The sequence below is a fragment of the Schistocerca serialis genome, chromosome 9, assembly GCF_023864345.2.
Source record: "Schistocerca serialis cubense isolate TAMUIC-IGC-003099 chromosome 9, iqSchSeri2.2, whole genome shotgun sequence".
Classification (NCBI taxonomy): domain Eukaryota; kingdom Metazoa; phylum Arthropoda; class Insecta; order Orthoptera; family Acrididae; genus Schistocerca; species Schistocerca serialis.
Genome location: NC_064646.1, coordinates 471,503,802 through 471,520,722, shown reverse-complemented (window position 1 = coordinate 471,520,722; position 16,921 = coordinate 471,503,802).

Sequence of the window (16,921 nt, the reverse complement as noted above, 5' to 3'; positions counted from 1 at the left end):
CCCGGCTCGGTCGGGGATTTTCTCCACTCAGGGACTGGGTGTTCTGTTGTCCTAATCTTCACCATTTCAACCCCATCGATACACAAGTCCCCGAAGTGGAATCAAATCGAAAGACTTGCACCGCTACGGTCGCTGGTTCTAATCCTGCCTCGGGCAGGTTTAATTAGTTCTAAGTTCTAGGCGACTGATGACCTCAGAAGTTAAGTCGCATAGTGCTCAGAGCCATTTGAACCATTTTTTGAAAGACTTGCACCCGGCGCACGGTCTACCCGACGGGAGGTCCTAATCACACGGGACTTACGAGGGTAATCCCAAAAGTAAGGTCTCCTATTTTTTATAAGTACATAGACCTGTTTATTTCTACAATGGTTTACATCAGTTTACAGCTTGAACATTTAGCTATTTTTCGACATGGTCACCATTTCTGTCGATGCGTTTTTGTAGACGCTGTGGCAGTTTTTGTATGTCCACGTCATACCAGCTCGCCGCCATGCTGCTCAGAAACTTATGAACCTCTTCTTTCACCTCGTCGTCGGAGCTGAATCGCTGGGGCCACAATTAACGCTGACAAGTACTGTCAAATTCTGAAATATCTCAAACAGGCAATTCAGAACCGGAGAAGAGGAATGTTGCGCATGGGGCGTACACATTCTCCATGACAACACTCGCCCACACATCGCTCGGTAAACCGTTGCTCTCCTGTAACAGTTTCAATGAAACATAATCACCCACCCACCCTATAGTCCTGACTTGGCACCCAGTGACTATCACCTGTTCCCTAGGTTAAAAGAACATTTGACCAGAAAGCGATTCAGCACCAACGACGAGGTGAGAAAAGAGTTCATAACTTTCTGAACAGCATGGTGGCGAGCTGGTATGACATGGGCATACAAAAACTGCCACAGCGTCTACAAAAATGCATCGACAGAAATGATGATTATATCGAAAAATAGCTAAATGTTCAAGCTGTAAGCTGATGTAAACCATTGTAGAAATAAACAGGTCTAAGTACTTATAAAAAAAATTAGGAGACCTTACTTTTGGGTTTACCCTTGTACATCTCGCTCATCGTCAATTACATGTTTCATTCCTTCATTTTATGTCCTCTAATTATTTATATGTATGGTTTTCCTTCAATTACTGAGCGTTGCCTCCTGCTACAGAAGTAACTATCTCGGAGCCTAGCACTTTCACCATATTCCTACTCTTCTTTACTTTGTACAGCAGTCCGATTTTCATTATTAAAGTTTTCGTGGCTGTTCGATCAAAATACAAATATTTGAGTCGAGCACTTTCACCACCATGTTCATGTGCTTTTTACCTTGCTCAACAGTGTGAGCGTCATTATTAATTTATCGGTTTCATTGTGCCACTTGACAAACACGAACGCATTATGTAAATCGCCCCTTATTAGATAACGTTGTTTGCAGTTGAGGCCGATAATTGGGCGTTTTATTCTGTCACAGGACGTACATTATAATATAAAACGCACCAAATATCGGCTTCAACTGCAAACAACGTTATCCAGTATGCCATATCGTAAGCTCGGCTTGTGACGTAGTAGGCGGTTATGCATTCCACTGGCCATGTTCTCTCCCGTGAAGAAGAAAGTCTGGCATATCTTACTGATAACGATCAAAAGGAAATAATGATATTAACTGCCAGTGGACATTTAACACATCAAGGAAAAAGTTGTATGTTTGTGCCGGACGAGTACACTAACCCGGATTTTTCGGTTTCTTGCAAGCAGTCGCCGTGACGCCTCGGCCATCCAGACAAGGCACCCGATCGACTTATGTTTCCTGTGGTATCGTCCAGAGATCGCGTTGGCACAGACATTAGCGAGGGCTCGCTTCAATTGGCAACAAACTATGGGATACGCTATATGAGACCACGCCTCCCCTCTCAATGTAGCAGCGCCCTCACACTGAGGTCAATATAGTGTCGAGTGAGCAAGACCTCTGCCCAGTTCGAGGCCACATCTAAACTCGTCAACAGCATAGTGTGGGACCCACGTGATAATTTAAATTTTCTGATGAACTTGTAGTGTTATTAATATTGAACATGGTACCTCAAGAGAGCAGTTTGTTAATTAGTGCATCAAGTGATGCTTTGCTAGTCCACGACAGTTGTAAGTTTTCCAGCACTCCTGTAGCAAAGACGTGTGTCAAAGTTAAGTATCTTTTTTCTTCATTTGTGTATTAAAGTGAACTGATATTTCATCTGTTCTGGTATGACGAGCTTTCTCCTAGGGCAATCAAAGAATCCACAGCTGTGGCCGTACGAAAGTAGTTTCGCCTGGTCATAGCACATCCAACTTATGCGCACACTACTGAGGTAGAGTCCCTGCTTATTACTCTCGTTACTCGAAGCGATTCACTGATTCCCGAAGAGTTCAACCGCGTTTGTACATCTACACTGAGGGGATCACTGGGCCGTCGTCCGTAAGAACAGACACCACACTTATTGAGTGTTGTGTACATAGTTCCGCGTAGTCAGCGCGTACACAACTTTCCCGAAAGAGCGCGTCCCGCTAAGCACAACAGCGCAGGCGCAGCGCTCGTCCGTCTCCGCACTACGAGATGGCGCTGTCTTAGAGACGGACCAAATTCTGCTTCCGCCGATCCGCGTATTAATATGTCTCGCAGCCAATGAGATTGCTCCTAACGTAGAACATTTTCTCCTCGCGGATCACACTCGCGCAGCGATACCTGAACGCTCGAGGCATTATAACGAGTGTACAGACCTCCGATTAGTCAGTCTGCATTTGTCTGCATCAGACTGCATTTGTCTGTAGTCGAGTTTCAGTCTGCGCCTAATAAGATTATCATATTCCTGTACCTAGCCATGAAGATAAATGTATAGACACTTAGTCAAGTATCAGAGATACGTGAGAATAAGATTAACATACCAAGACCAAAGGAACTTCAGATTGTCAATTGTAAACAGAATCCAGAATCAAGTTACGTAATGTCTATATTTATTATTATTTTAATAAATGTGTGGTAAAGTTTAATCAAGTTCTGTTCAAAGTTGGTCACCGTCAATCTACTACTCTAAGCGTGCAAGTGGCATTTCTATCGTCTGACCTAACGGCAGAAGATAAACACGCCACGATACGACCACGAGACATCTTGCTGTCACTCGCCTACTTCGTCAGAGCGACAAGTCAAATAATCTGATGGTGTGTGGACCGAAGGTCTTACAGTACGCACACCACATTGAGTCTTTAGCACTTCGGAGTGCAGGAGGACGTGACATTGCACGAATTGGAATCAGAAAACTCGATCAGTTCTTCCACGAACGCTTTCACGTTCCGTATGAGGGCGGCTTCAGCGCTTACGTCCGTGTTACACGAAGGTACTATTAGGTGTACGCCTCTGCAGCAGCGGTTTGGAACTGCAGCCTGGTGCACGGAGCCCGATTAGACGACACACGCCGAATATTCATAGCGAGACACTCGAACGGGAAGGTAAAGTTGTTGTTCATTCGTACGAAAACCTCTAAGACGTCAAGTTCCGATTTGTAATTGTTGTTCTCTTACGTAGCTATTACGAAATTATATTACTGCTGTACTGAATTGTGGCTCAGCTGTTCGTTCTATATGTTGACATTTCATTGACCAAGCATATTTTTATCTCAATCTACATTCACACAACGTGTTGCACGTGGAGGACGCGGCTATTTTTGCCTGACGTTGATCGTAGCTCTTAAGAGGAGGGCAGACTAACAAGACAACGAAAAGGGAAACGCAGTTGTCGCACTGGCAAGACGGAACGAAGTCAGGGTACGTAATCCCTATTTTTGAAGGTGCTGAAGCTCATATATCAGCAGGAATTTCGTAACCTCGTGAGAATGGACGCGCTTTGTTTTGGTAAGATGGTGTCTACAATACAGAATGGAAGTCGTTCAAGTGACACGGTAATGGCGGAGGCAATTTCTCATATTCAGAAATAATTATTGATCCTCTTTCTGATCGGACTCTCTGCTGAGTATTGCCAGTTTCTACCGGGTGATCAAAAAGTCAGTATAAATTTGAAAACTTAATAAACAACGGAATAATGTAGATAGAGAGGTAAAAATTGACACACATGCTTGGAATGACATTGGGTTTTATTAGAACAAAAAAAAGTTCACAAAATGTCTGGCAGATGTCGATGGACAACAAAGCGACAGTAACCGCTACCGTGACAGGTGAGAGGTGAGAGGTACGCCGATATGTTACAGAATCGCATCATCCCCAGCCTGGCTAATAAACACCTGCTGGAACGTACGATGTTTATGCAGGATGGCGCTCCACCCCATATTGCTAGACACGTGAAAGATCTCTTGCACGCGTCGTTTGTTGATGACAGTATGCTCAGCCACCACTTTCGTCATGCTTGGCCTCCCAGGTCCCCAGACCTCAGTCCGTGCGATTATTGCCTTTGGGGTTACCTGAAGTCGCAAGTGTATCGTGATCGACCGACATCTCTAGGGATGCTGAAAGACAACATCCGACGCCAATGCTTCACCATAACTCCGGACATGCTTTAGAGTGCTGTTCACAACATTATTCCTCGACTACAGTTATTTTTGAGGAATGATGGTGAACATATTGAGCATTTCCAGTAAAGAACATCATCTTTGCTTTGTCTTACTTTGTTATGCTAATTATTGCTATTCTGATCAGATGAAGCGCCATCTGTCGGACATTTTTGCACTTTTGTTCTAATAAAACCCTATGTCATTCCAAACATGTGTGTCAATTTGTACCTCTCTATCTACATTATGCCGTGATTTACTCAGTATTCAAATTTATGCTGACTTTTTGATCACCCGGTAGTTCCTAGAATGCTGAAATAAATCAGAAGATGTAATCAAATCAAACGTGGACTCTAAACAGTTAAGGCTCTATGTATACAAATCGAAAAACACGCACGTACAACTACGTTGTTGACATAGCTACGTATGTTTCCGCGGCCGATGTCATAAAGATTAAAATTATTCTGGGTGCTATGCCGCGTCATTGTATTAAATACTTTAATTATAAACTTAAAACAGGCGCTCCGACCGTCGTTCATGAGCCAGCTTGGAAGTATTCAGTTCTCCACACGTTGACTGACCGTGCCAACCGGATGGTACTAACAACATGAAAGAATAATTGCAGGGCTGCACGACAACTTTCACGCCAGCGATTACGAGAACAACTATATGACAAAGGCGACCAAAGTCAACCGAGGGTTCAAAAATGGTTCAAATGGCTCTGAAAACTATGGAACTTAATATCTGAGGTCATCAGTCCCCTAGAACTTAGAACTACTTAAACCTAACTAACCTAAGAACATCACACACATCCATGCCCGAGGCAGGATTCGAACCTGCGACCAGAGCGGTCGCGCGGTTCCAGACTGATGAGGCTAGAACCGCTCGGCCACACAGGCCGGCTTCAACCGAGGGAAGAAGGTATGCAAGAGAAGCTTCCGCTAGTGCAGTTACCGTATGTGAAGAGCCTCAGTGAGCGGCTAGGCAACGTCTTCCAGCAACGAATTTTAAAACAGATTTTCCGCAGCAGCCACAGGACCCCCGACATGACAGTCTCGACCAAGGATGCAGTCAACAAACTGAATACTGCAGGAGATTGTGAATTACTTTGATAGTGCGGAGCTGCCTACGTAGGGAACACAGGGAGATAAGTTAGCAGAACGTGAACGTAATGTGCGATTAGCACTAGAGATGGGCAAACTCGTTCATCCTTGGGAACTAGTTCAGTGCTGATCGTTCTTTTTCGGGAACCGTTCATTTTTACTCGTTCACCGTTCATTTGTGCTTGGTATATGGTGCTTATGAAAAACTGAAAACTAGTAGTGTAGGTGACTGAAGGATGGAGGGCATCAAGAGGGGGCACTTGCCTCCCCCCTGGAGAATAGAGTTTTTATTCATTACAGAATTCTTACACACTTTTAGAAGTAATTTCTGTGATTCTGCAGAACCTCTCCTTTAACCAACCGTAGCCTTGTGTGGCTGATCGCAGGGAAATAATATAGGGTGGCGCACAGAAAACCGGCCCCGAGTACAGACTGCTCGCCAATTACGGACGATGTGTTGCCCGTTACGAGCAGACACAACAAACAAACAAACATGTAATAATTATGCAGTGAAGAAATAACAAGCTAATGGAAGCAACAATTGCGAAACAACCGATGACGATGTGTAGAGAGCTGGAGAAGAGAACATGAAAATCTCACGCGACGCGCATGGGCTATAGCTCATGTAGTCTTGTAAACCTGTTGGTGGCAGTTTCCCAACTTAACAGACTACAAGTGCCTTGTAACAAATACTTCGTTTCTACTTCCACTACATAGCTATGCTACGTTGTAAACAATAATCGTTTAACCCTATATATACTTCACGTTGTCTCTGAGTTCGTAGGTGAAGTAGAGACTTTATGTAAGCATAAAATAAAATGTGGTTTTCTCATACTTGCGTCTCACGCCTAGTAAAAACTAGGTTTTTATGTTGCATTATTAAAATTAATGCAGCAACAATAATAATAATAATAAAGTTCGCAATAATAAAGTTTTTGATTTGAAAGCTCTTTCTGAACAAATGTTTTTGAGATAATAAGTAAATACGATTTTATGGCAATATATGTCTTTTGAAATGGCGAGGCACCGCTTTTTATACTGAGCCAAAATGACCCACAACCCACTTTTCTTTTCTTTTTTTTTTTAAATAAACCGAAGTAGCAGGTAATGAAAATTGGAAACAACCAAACTTCAAAACAATTAGAGCCTTCCTAAATGTAATATTTTGTATATGAAAGATACACGAAAATCGTTTTATATGAATTTTCTTACACTAAAAATTAAGCAAATTATTGAAAGTTAGCTGCTAAATCAAGTCGATGAAACCAAAAAATATATGAATAACAAAATTAACGTGACTTGTTATATGTATGTCTTCTGCTGTTCATCGATATAAAGAAGTGAGCTGATATGCCCTTTTGTTACCTGAAAAGACGTACCTATTACATAATAAGTAATTTTTATGTAATTTACGTAACTATAAAATACTTTTTGATTACCGGTCGTGGACGCTGAATAGTCAGAACCAAGTGCAAGAACAGTTTGGAACACATGTAAAATAGGCGAGCGCAGTGAACGAAACGAACAACTGGATACTGAACTAACTAGGAGCAGTCGGGAATGGAACTAAGACAGGTGGCCATGCGAAGAACGACGAGTGCGGCCGAGGGAGACCGAGACTGAGACGAGCACGCGACCGAGGCTGGAACGAGAACTGCCGAAGTGACCGCCGCGACCGAGGTGAACTATGAACCGATCGTTCCACGTTCCCGTGGACTATAAGTAGACCGCTGCGACCGAAGTGAACTATGAACCGATCGTTCCTTGGGATTCGTTCCTCGGTCCTTTCGTTCATCTTGGTGAACCGTTCCTTTGCATCCGTTCGTTCGCGAACTACCCATCTCTAATTAGCACACCATAAAAAATCGGCGATAGCGGAACGCCACCGTGACTGGGACAGCTTATCTTGTTCCAGGAAGTCAGTGTCCTGGCGAAGGAGTCGTGGACGCGCAAACGCAAACTTCGATGGGCAACTGAAGTTACTGAGCAACCAGACAACATCAGTGGAGAGGTCGGCTGCGAACTTCCGACGTCCTGGCTGCCAGCTATCCGAGTCCAACTGGCCAGCTGACGCGTCGCACAAACCTCACTGGGCACGGACGCTACAACCTAAACAAGCAGCTGCAGGACATTCTCACGCCCACAGGAAGCAACCGTACCCACCAATACATTAGTTCCTACCATTCGCCTTTCCGTCGTGACTAGCCGGTTACATTGTAGGACCAATAAAGTTTCAAGGATATGATGTATTGACACCGGTCGTCTGCAATAAATAGTCACCTTTCCACCACCAAAACCAGTCTCGCGCTGAGGAAGGCGATTGTAATAAGGTCTAAACTTCGGTTGCAAGTTTATAATTAAGGTATTTTATAGAGTGACACGGTACAACACCCAGAAAAATTTCAATGTTCAGTTATATTGTTACATCCCGAGAAATAAACGATTACCGAGCTACGTTATTATAATATAGCAGTTGTGAAGATCATACAGAACACCTTTTCTCGCCACACGGATGCATTATGACGCTGAAGCCTTAATTGTTGCGTTCCATTTCTTTTCTACAATATGAAGGAATTAGTACAGCACGTAAGTGTCACGGAGAAGATTCTGAAACCCAAATGGGAATCCCTGAGTGAAGGCGACGTCCTTTTCGAGGAACACTGTTCGGGAAATATAAGAGAACCGGCATTTGTTCGAAAATGTTCAGATGTGTGTGAAATCTTATGGGACTTAACTGCTAAGATCATCAGTCCCTAAGCTCACACTCTACTTAACCTAAATTATCCTAAGGACAAACACACACACCCATGCCCGAGGGAGGACTCGAACCTCCGCCGGGACCAGCCGCACAGTCCATGACTGCAGCGCGTCAGACCGCTCGGCTAATCCCGCGCGACGGAACCGGCATTTGAAGCTGACTGCCAAACGATTCTGCCGCCAACATACACTGCGCGAAAGGACCAGGAAGATAAGAGAAACCAGGGCTCATACGAAGGCATAACGTTAGTTGTTTCTCCCTCCTCTATTTGCGAGTGGAAAAAGGAAAGGAAATGACAAGTAGCAGCGCAGGCTACCCCCCTACGTAGATGTAGATGTAGAATGCGTTTCGCAACAGCAGTGCGTAAAAAAGAAAGTACACCTGCACTGAACACTGCATTTTTTTTTAATTACGGCATTTATGAAAATTTACTCACTGAAAAATGTGCAGAAGCTCCAATACGAAAGCCTGAGTCAGCTGCTGGACGCAGATGTCAACAATAGTTGTAAACAATGAAAGCAGACTCTGAGCACCAAGTTCTGCGCATGCGCGTGGTGTTGCTGTCTTGTGCGCATGTGTGCATTCAAGACGGTTAGAAACTGCTGTCAGAATCTGCACGCGGATAACGTGCGTGCTAATTAGTTTTGTTACGGCAGCAGCGTTAGACGTGTTACGTTGCCGGCGGCTCGTCGGGTGGTGACCCCCTTAAGAGCCGGCGTGCTGCCGAGGCTTGCAAGCCACACTGAGTGTCCCCCCGCCACTGTAACCCCCCCCCCCCGTCCCCCCTACTTGATGCATGCCATGCTTCGCCTGTCTGGTACCTCCCGCTGCTCCACAATCGTCGCCCACTCGGTGGAACAACAGCGGCTCCCTGCTAGCACTCGCCTCTGAGGACACTTACACCGCTCATTTTCCAGGCCATTACCGGCTGCATCGAGGGTAAATACACGGGCTGTTTCGAGCTTCCCGTGTTGCGAGGGACGAGGAACTTTCCCATCGTCAAAACCACCCCGCAGTAGTGCCAGACACGTGCTGGTGGTGCGTATTCCTGCCTCAGCTGGCCGCAGACGAGCGGACTGCGACGAGCCACAGCCGTGGGCAGTTCCTCCGATACACTCTAACAAAAAAGAAACGACGCACCACGAAGGAATTACCCGAATGGGGCGGAAATCGGTAGACGTGATGAACAGACAAACAAATTGTGGTGTCCCCGCCAGACACCACACTTGGTATGTGGTAGCATTTAAATCGCCCGCGGTCCGTTAGTATACGTCGGACCCGCGTGTCGCCACTATCAGTGATTGCAGACCGAGCGCCGCCACACGGCAGGTCTAGAGAGACTCCCTAGCACTCGCCCCAGTTGTACAGCCGACTTTGCTAGCGATGGTTCACGGTCTACATACGCTCTCATTTGCCGAGACGACAGTTTAGCATAGCCTTCAGCTACGTCATTTGCTACGACCTAGCAAGGCGCCATATTCAGTTACTACGTCTTCTGAACAGATAATACTGTGACTCATGTACCGTCAAGAGCGACGTTCATCATTAATGGATTAAAGTTAAGTATCAACTAATACGTCCGCTTTCTGAATTCTCATTCCTTGTCATGTTCCAGACCTCACGTCAGTATAGTTCTTCCCTCCTCACGCCAGCCTGCGTGAGCTAAAACGCCTGCATTTCGGCCTCCTTTCGGAACACTGTGTTAGCTCTTCTAACAACACAACACAAATGATTACAGTTTCAGAAAAATTGGATGATTTATTCAAGAGAAAGAGCTTCACAAACTGAGTGAGTCAGTAGCGCGCTGGTCCACATCTCTCCCTCGTGCAGGCTGTTATTCGGCTTGACATGGTCTGATAGAGTTGTTGTATGTCCTGAAGTATGTCGTGCCAGATTTTGGCCAACTGGTGCGTCAGAGCGTCAAACTCCCGCGCTGACTGGAGGGCACTGCCCGTAACGCTCCAAACGTTCTCGATTGGGGAGACATCTGGAGATCTTGCTGAGCAAGGTAGACCTTAGCAAGCACGAAGGAAAGCAGTAGAAACCCTCGCCGTGTGGGGGCAGGTATTATCTGGCCGAAAAGTGAGCCCAGGATGGCTCGTCACGAAGGGCAACAAAACGGGCCTTCGAATGTACGGGCCGCCTCCAGTCTGAAATGCCGTTGACTGCAGTAGAATTGTCTTCAGTGATGTGTTCTGCCGCGAAATGAGCCCCGATTACCACCGAAGTCGAACAAGGCGAGAGTTTCTGTTGCCAAACGCTACCTTGGCCAGCAACGCACCCGGATGTCTCCTCACATGCGAACGTTTCGAAAGTTATGAGCAGGGCCCTGCAAGCGGATCGGGGTTTTGACGATCTAGCGCGCCAATTGGACAGAATCTAGCATGATATCCCTCATCAGGGCATCCAATAACTCTCTCAATGCCAAGCCGTATAACTGCCTACACAAGGGACAGATGTGGACTTGCGCGTTATCCGCTAGCTCAGTTTGTGAAGCTCTTTTCCTAGCGCAGTATAAATTATCCAATTTTTCTGAAATTGAAATCACTTGCTTCTCTCTACATGTACAGTCGTGGACAAAAAGAGCGAGACACCTCGCCTTTTCGTTATGCTGATCCGCACAGCTTCAAAGTCTGCTACACAGCATAACAGGCAAGGCGACGAAGTGCTACAAACATACTGTGCACAGGCGTGAAATTGAAAAACTGTCCGAACTTTGACTGTTTTCAATCATGTGTAAGACTATATTAATGCTGATTAGTGTGTTAAACACAACACGTAAATATAAGATATAAGTGAAACAAGAAACACTAATTAGTATGAACTGTACTAATAAAAATGAATTTCAGCTTATCGAGATAAGCTATAGTATTCCTGCGCGGTATGGGATCCTTGGCAGACGTGACTGACGGTGCACGCCAAAAACGTCCAAGGAACGGTAGCACGATTTGTAATGTGACGAAATTGGGGAGAGAGAGTGCCAGAGTTGGGGGGACATTCATGAAAACAAAAGCGTTTGTATTTGGGGAGAGATCTTTTCACGAAATTTCAGTCACCAACATCTGGTCTGAATGCGAAAACATTATTTCCTTGGGAACTTACACAGGAAGAAATGACCATAGCAATAATGTAATTCAGGGCTCGTAAGAAAAGATTTAAGTGCTCCTTTTTCCTGTACGCTGTTAAACAGTGGGACGGGAGAGAAACAGTCCGGAGGTGGTTCGCTGAACACTATACCAGGCACGTAATCCTGGATTGCAAAGAAGTCCTGTAGATGTAGTCATGTAGACGTAACAAAGAATTTATGTTGTAATTGCGACATGTGAGTTACATTTGATTTGAACATCGAAGTTGTTTGCTGTTTACTTATTTTCTGTTCATTATTTTCAGCCATACACAAACACCTAGGTGCATTAAATTGACACTGAAATAAAGTGCATGGACCAATAACAATAAATTCTTAACTACTTGTTATGGTACTGCAGTATCTGCCAGCGTCTTCAGAAGTGGATATCGCATACGACGCTCATAGGGTGTTTTTAAGTGGATATTGCAGACGACTTCGAACAAAACTTGAATGTATTTTTCGTAAAAGTTCCGTGATCAAACGATATGAGTTGCTTCTGAATACAGTTTATCCTTACTAGACAGTATTTATTATCATTACACATGATATGAAAATGGTTTCGCCGGGTGCGGTGGCCGAGTGATTCTACGAACCTCAGTCACGAACCGCGCGGCTGCTTCAGTCGCAGGTTGGAATCCTACCTCGGGCACGGATGTGGGTGATGTCGTTAGGTTAAGTAGGTTTAAGTAGTTCTAGGTCTAGGGGACTGATGACCTAAGTAGTTTGGTCGCATAGTTCTTAGAGCCATTTTTTGACTTTTCGCGTAATTTTTCTTTACATAAACAGCCGTATCTTTAGATTAAGTTGACATAGAAGCTCACCAAGGGACCTTATACAACAGGAATTGCGATACATTTCCGCTTATTATGTCTACCCGTATTCGAGGTAAACGGTTTTTATGGTTTGGGTAGACAGATAGACGGTCAAGAAACTGAGACTAGTAGCATTCCATTTTTACTGATTTAGGTGACGGAATCCTGACAACGAAAATAGCTACGACAGTCACTGAAGATGAGGGCCGCATAAATAATTCCCCCTACTCTTTATTCGAAATGTTCTAGTTGCACTCGCTACATCAGCATATTAATCGTAGCTATGCTTTCGATCCAAATCACGTTTACGGGAATGCAAATAAAATCCATTTGCCTATACAAGTGGTAATTCAGATCCCAGTATTAATGCCACCGCGTTTTAGAAGTGCGAGCATCCCCATTGCTAGCTAGCTTAAAAACACTGCGGCTAGTAAACGTTTTCTAGCTGTCGTGAGTCTAATGGAGAATTCGAAACATTGAAGAATACGTTTGGCAGCTATATCGCCGTTTATTTCCTGGCGTGGCGCAGAATTATCGTAGTAAATTTACTCGCTAATAACAGTATTTTGTTATTTCGAATGATTGCCACATAAGCAGTACCATAAAGGTAGAAAATTCATGTTTTTCAGTCCAGAAAGCTTTATGCAACAGAAACTGCAGATCAATTTGCCATTTTCATTGCGAAATTGCCGGCTTATTCATGTCTGGGGTAATAATTGAAGGCTGTTTGCCTGGGTTATCTACTAGCGTAGTGAAAGGTGTTTGCTACTGCAAGGGAGGTCTGGATTGTTTTCGGTTCTTATCTCGATGGAGGCAGATAAAGTATCAGTAAAGCAATTTTAAGAAATTCTCGTGCCCCCAATACGTTATTGCTACCTTTATTCTGTACTGGCGCCCTGTGGATGTCGACATGTAACTCTTGTAGAATTTCATACTTGTTACTGCCTGCTTTTTCCGCTTCTGTCAATAACTGGATTGACTTAAGTGTGGCACTGAACGATTTTTAACTGAATTTCGTTATGAATCTTCACGCATTGCTAAATTTGCACACTTTCATGGTAGGTCAGAAACCGTAATCCAGTATGACTGGTCTGAACATTGACACAGACCGTTTCGCGGCCGAATGCGCGTGATATTTTGCTAATTCGTAACGATCCGGGGTACTTTATCTTACTAAACCGGTTATGTTATCTCGATAAGCTGACATTCATCTTTATTAGTACAGTTCATACTAATTAGCGTTCCTTCTCTCATTTACATGTTATATTTACGTGTTATTTTTAACACACTAATCAGCATTAATATAGTCTTACACATGATAGAAAACAGTCTGACAGAGTTCGGATAGTTTTTCAATTTCACGCCTGTGCACAATATGTTCGTAGCACTTCGTCGCCTTGCCTGTTATACTGTGTAGCAGACTTCAAAGCTTTGCGGATCAGCATAACGAAAGGGCGAGGGGTCTCGCTCGTTTTTTCCACGACTGTACATTGCATCTACCGATTTGCGTCCAATTCGAAAACTCCTTGCTGATGCGTCGTCTTATTTTTTCTTAGAGTGTATTTTACTCGATCCGGGTCGCCGATCTCAGAGCTGTCTTTTTCCACGTCCGTTCCGATCTAGTTTCACAGATCTCCCCGGAGGGCGGGATCCCTGATGTGTGGCGTAAATCGAAGGATACTCGCGATTTTCCGCCGACCCAGGACTGAGGCGCACACTCGACAGGCCAGAGGGTGCGAGCGACGGATTCTCGAGTTGTGGCCGCTTCTCACGGAAAGTACTTTGTACAGTGCGTTGATTTTGGACGAGAAAGTAGGTTGGACGATAGCAGAAAGAAAATTATGGTAGTTCCCGTCGATTTGCATGGTCTATAATCGTTTACTTTTCGAAAGAAATATCGCACAAAATTGGTCAAAAATTCGATTGCAGGAAGGAAAATTAAGGCACATGGATCAGACTGACAATTGTGGAAATTTCTCTGAGAATCGAGGAAGTTCGATTCACTATGGAGACGATATCCTCGCTCTTTTGTAAAGTACATTAATTGCTTCCCGGGTTCGATTCCCGGCGGGGTCTGGGATCTTCTCTGCCTCGTGATGGCTGGGTGTTGTGTGCTGTCCTTAGGTTAGTTAGGTTTAAGTAGTTCTAAGTTCTAGGGGACTGATGACCATAGATGTTAAGTCCCATAGTGCTAGGAGCCATTTGAACCATTAATTGCTAATGCCTGTAAAACTACGGGCGTAGCACAGTGCTGAGTAATATAGATACGAACGTAGTACAAGTAACTATTTACTGCCACTTTGCACATGTGTTGACTTATAGAATTCATCCACCCCTTATACGCTTCTATCGAGAGGCCTGCACTTTCTTGAGCTCTTTTCTGAAATTGCCGAAAGTATTTTAAATCCATATTTTCAGTACAAGAAAATTCGTATTTTTGTGACCAATCGTATTTCATTTTATCGAAACAAAATATCAATGGTCCGTATTTAAGAGTTGGCTAGTTTTCTAGATCGAAAAACTTTTTCTTACAAAAGGTGTTGATTTTACGTAGCGTATTTTACATTCGATTTTCGCTCGAACCATGAAAGGCATCTGCGTATATATTCTTTAGATATTCGTTCGTTCGGCCGGCCGCGGTGGTCTCGCGGTTCTAGGCGCGCAGTCCGGAACCGTGCGACTGCTACGGTCGCAGGTTCGAATCCTGCCTCGGGCATGGATGTGTGTGATGTCCTTAGGTTAGTTAGGTTTAAGTAGTTCTAAGTTCTAGGGGACTGATGACCACAGCAGTTGAGTCCCATAGTGCTCAGAGCCATTTGAACCATTTTTTTTATTCGTTCGTTCGGTACTATTTTTCCTTTTTTCCCCGCATAATATCACCCCGCTTGGCAGAACTACACATTTAGTGATGTAAGACACGAAATGCAAGCACATGGTGTTTCACAGTGTGGACTAAAATCAAATCTGAAATACCATTAACTAAAATTAGCATCTTTTGTAACGAACTGTTTCTATATCTACAAAGCAAACAAAATTTTAAATATCTTTCCTTACAGACCATTAATGATCTTTTATTTCAAAGAAAACGTGTTTTGTGATAAAATACGGATTTTCATGTGGTTGCAAGGATGGATTTTAAAAACTTGCAATAACTGTAAAGCAACTACGGACAATTCGCCGGCACAAATAAAAAACTTCTTTTCTGATACTTTATTTCAAATTTTGTAACTTACATTATATTACACTTACGTTTCAACCATCTCTTTGTACGCCATACTTTTCACGTTGTTGTTCATGCCTTGCTCAGTGCCAGTTTCTATGAAAATGGTGCAATTCTATAAATTTCTCACTGTGATCATTCACCTACTCATACACTATATTTGTACACTACTGGCCATTAAAACTTCTACACCAAGAAGAAATGTAGATGATAAACGGGTATTCATTGGACAAATATATTATACTAGAAATGACGGGGTGATTACATTTTCACGCAATTTGGGTGCATAGATCCTGAGAAATCAGTACCCAGAACAACCACCTCTGGCCGTAATAACGGCCTTGATACGCCTGGGCATTGAGTCAAATACAGCTTGGATGGCGTGTACAGGTACAGCCACCCATGCAGCGTCAACACGATACCACAGTTCATGAAGAGTAGCGACTAGCGTATTGTGACGAGCCAATTGCTCGGCCACCATTGACCAGACGTTTTTCATTTGGTGAGAGATCTGGAGAATGTGCTCGCCAGGGCATCAGTCGAACAATTTCTGTATCCAGAAATGCCCGTACAGGACCTGCAACATGCGGTCGTGCATTATCCTGCTGAAATGTAGGGTTTCGCAACGATCGAATGAAGGGTCGTAACACATCTGAAATGTAATTCGCACCGTTCAAAGTGCCGTCAATGTGAACAAGAGGTGACCGAGACGTGTAACCAATGGCACCCCATACCATCACGCCGGGTAAAACGTCAGTACGGCGATGACGAATACACGCTTCCAATGTGAGTTAACCGCGATGTCGCGAAACACGGATGCGACCCTCATGATGCTGTAAACAGAACCTGGATTCATAAAAAAATGACGTTTTGCCATTGGTGCACCCAGGTTCGTCTTTGAGTACACCATCGTAGGAGCTCCAGTCTGTGATGCATCGTCAGGGGTAACCGCAGCCATCGTCTCCGAGCTGATAGTCCATGCCGCTGCAAACGTCGTCGAACTGTTCGTGCATATGGTTGTCTTGCAAACGTCCCCATCTGTTGACTCGGGGATCGAGACGTGGCTGCACGATCCGTTACAGCCAGGCGGATAAGATGCCTGTCATCTCGACTGCTAGTGATGCGAGGCTGTTGGGATCCAGCACGGCGTTCCGTATTACCCTCCTGAACACACCGATTCCATACTCTGCTTGCAGTCATTGGATCTCGACCAACGCGAGCAGCAATGTCGCGATACGATAACGCGCAATCGCGATAGGCTACAATCCGAACTTTATCAAAGTAGAAAACGTGATGGTACGTATTTCTCCTCCTTACACGAGGCATCTCAACAACGTTTTACCAGGCAACGCCGGTCAACTGCTGTTTGTGTATGGG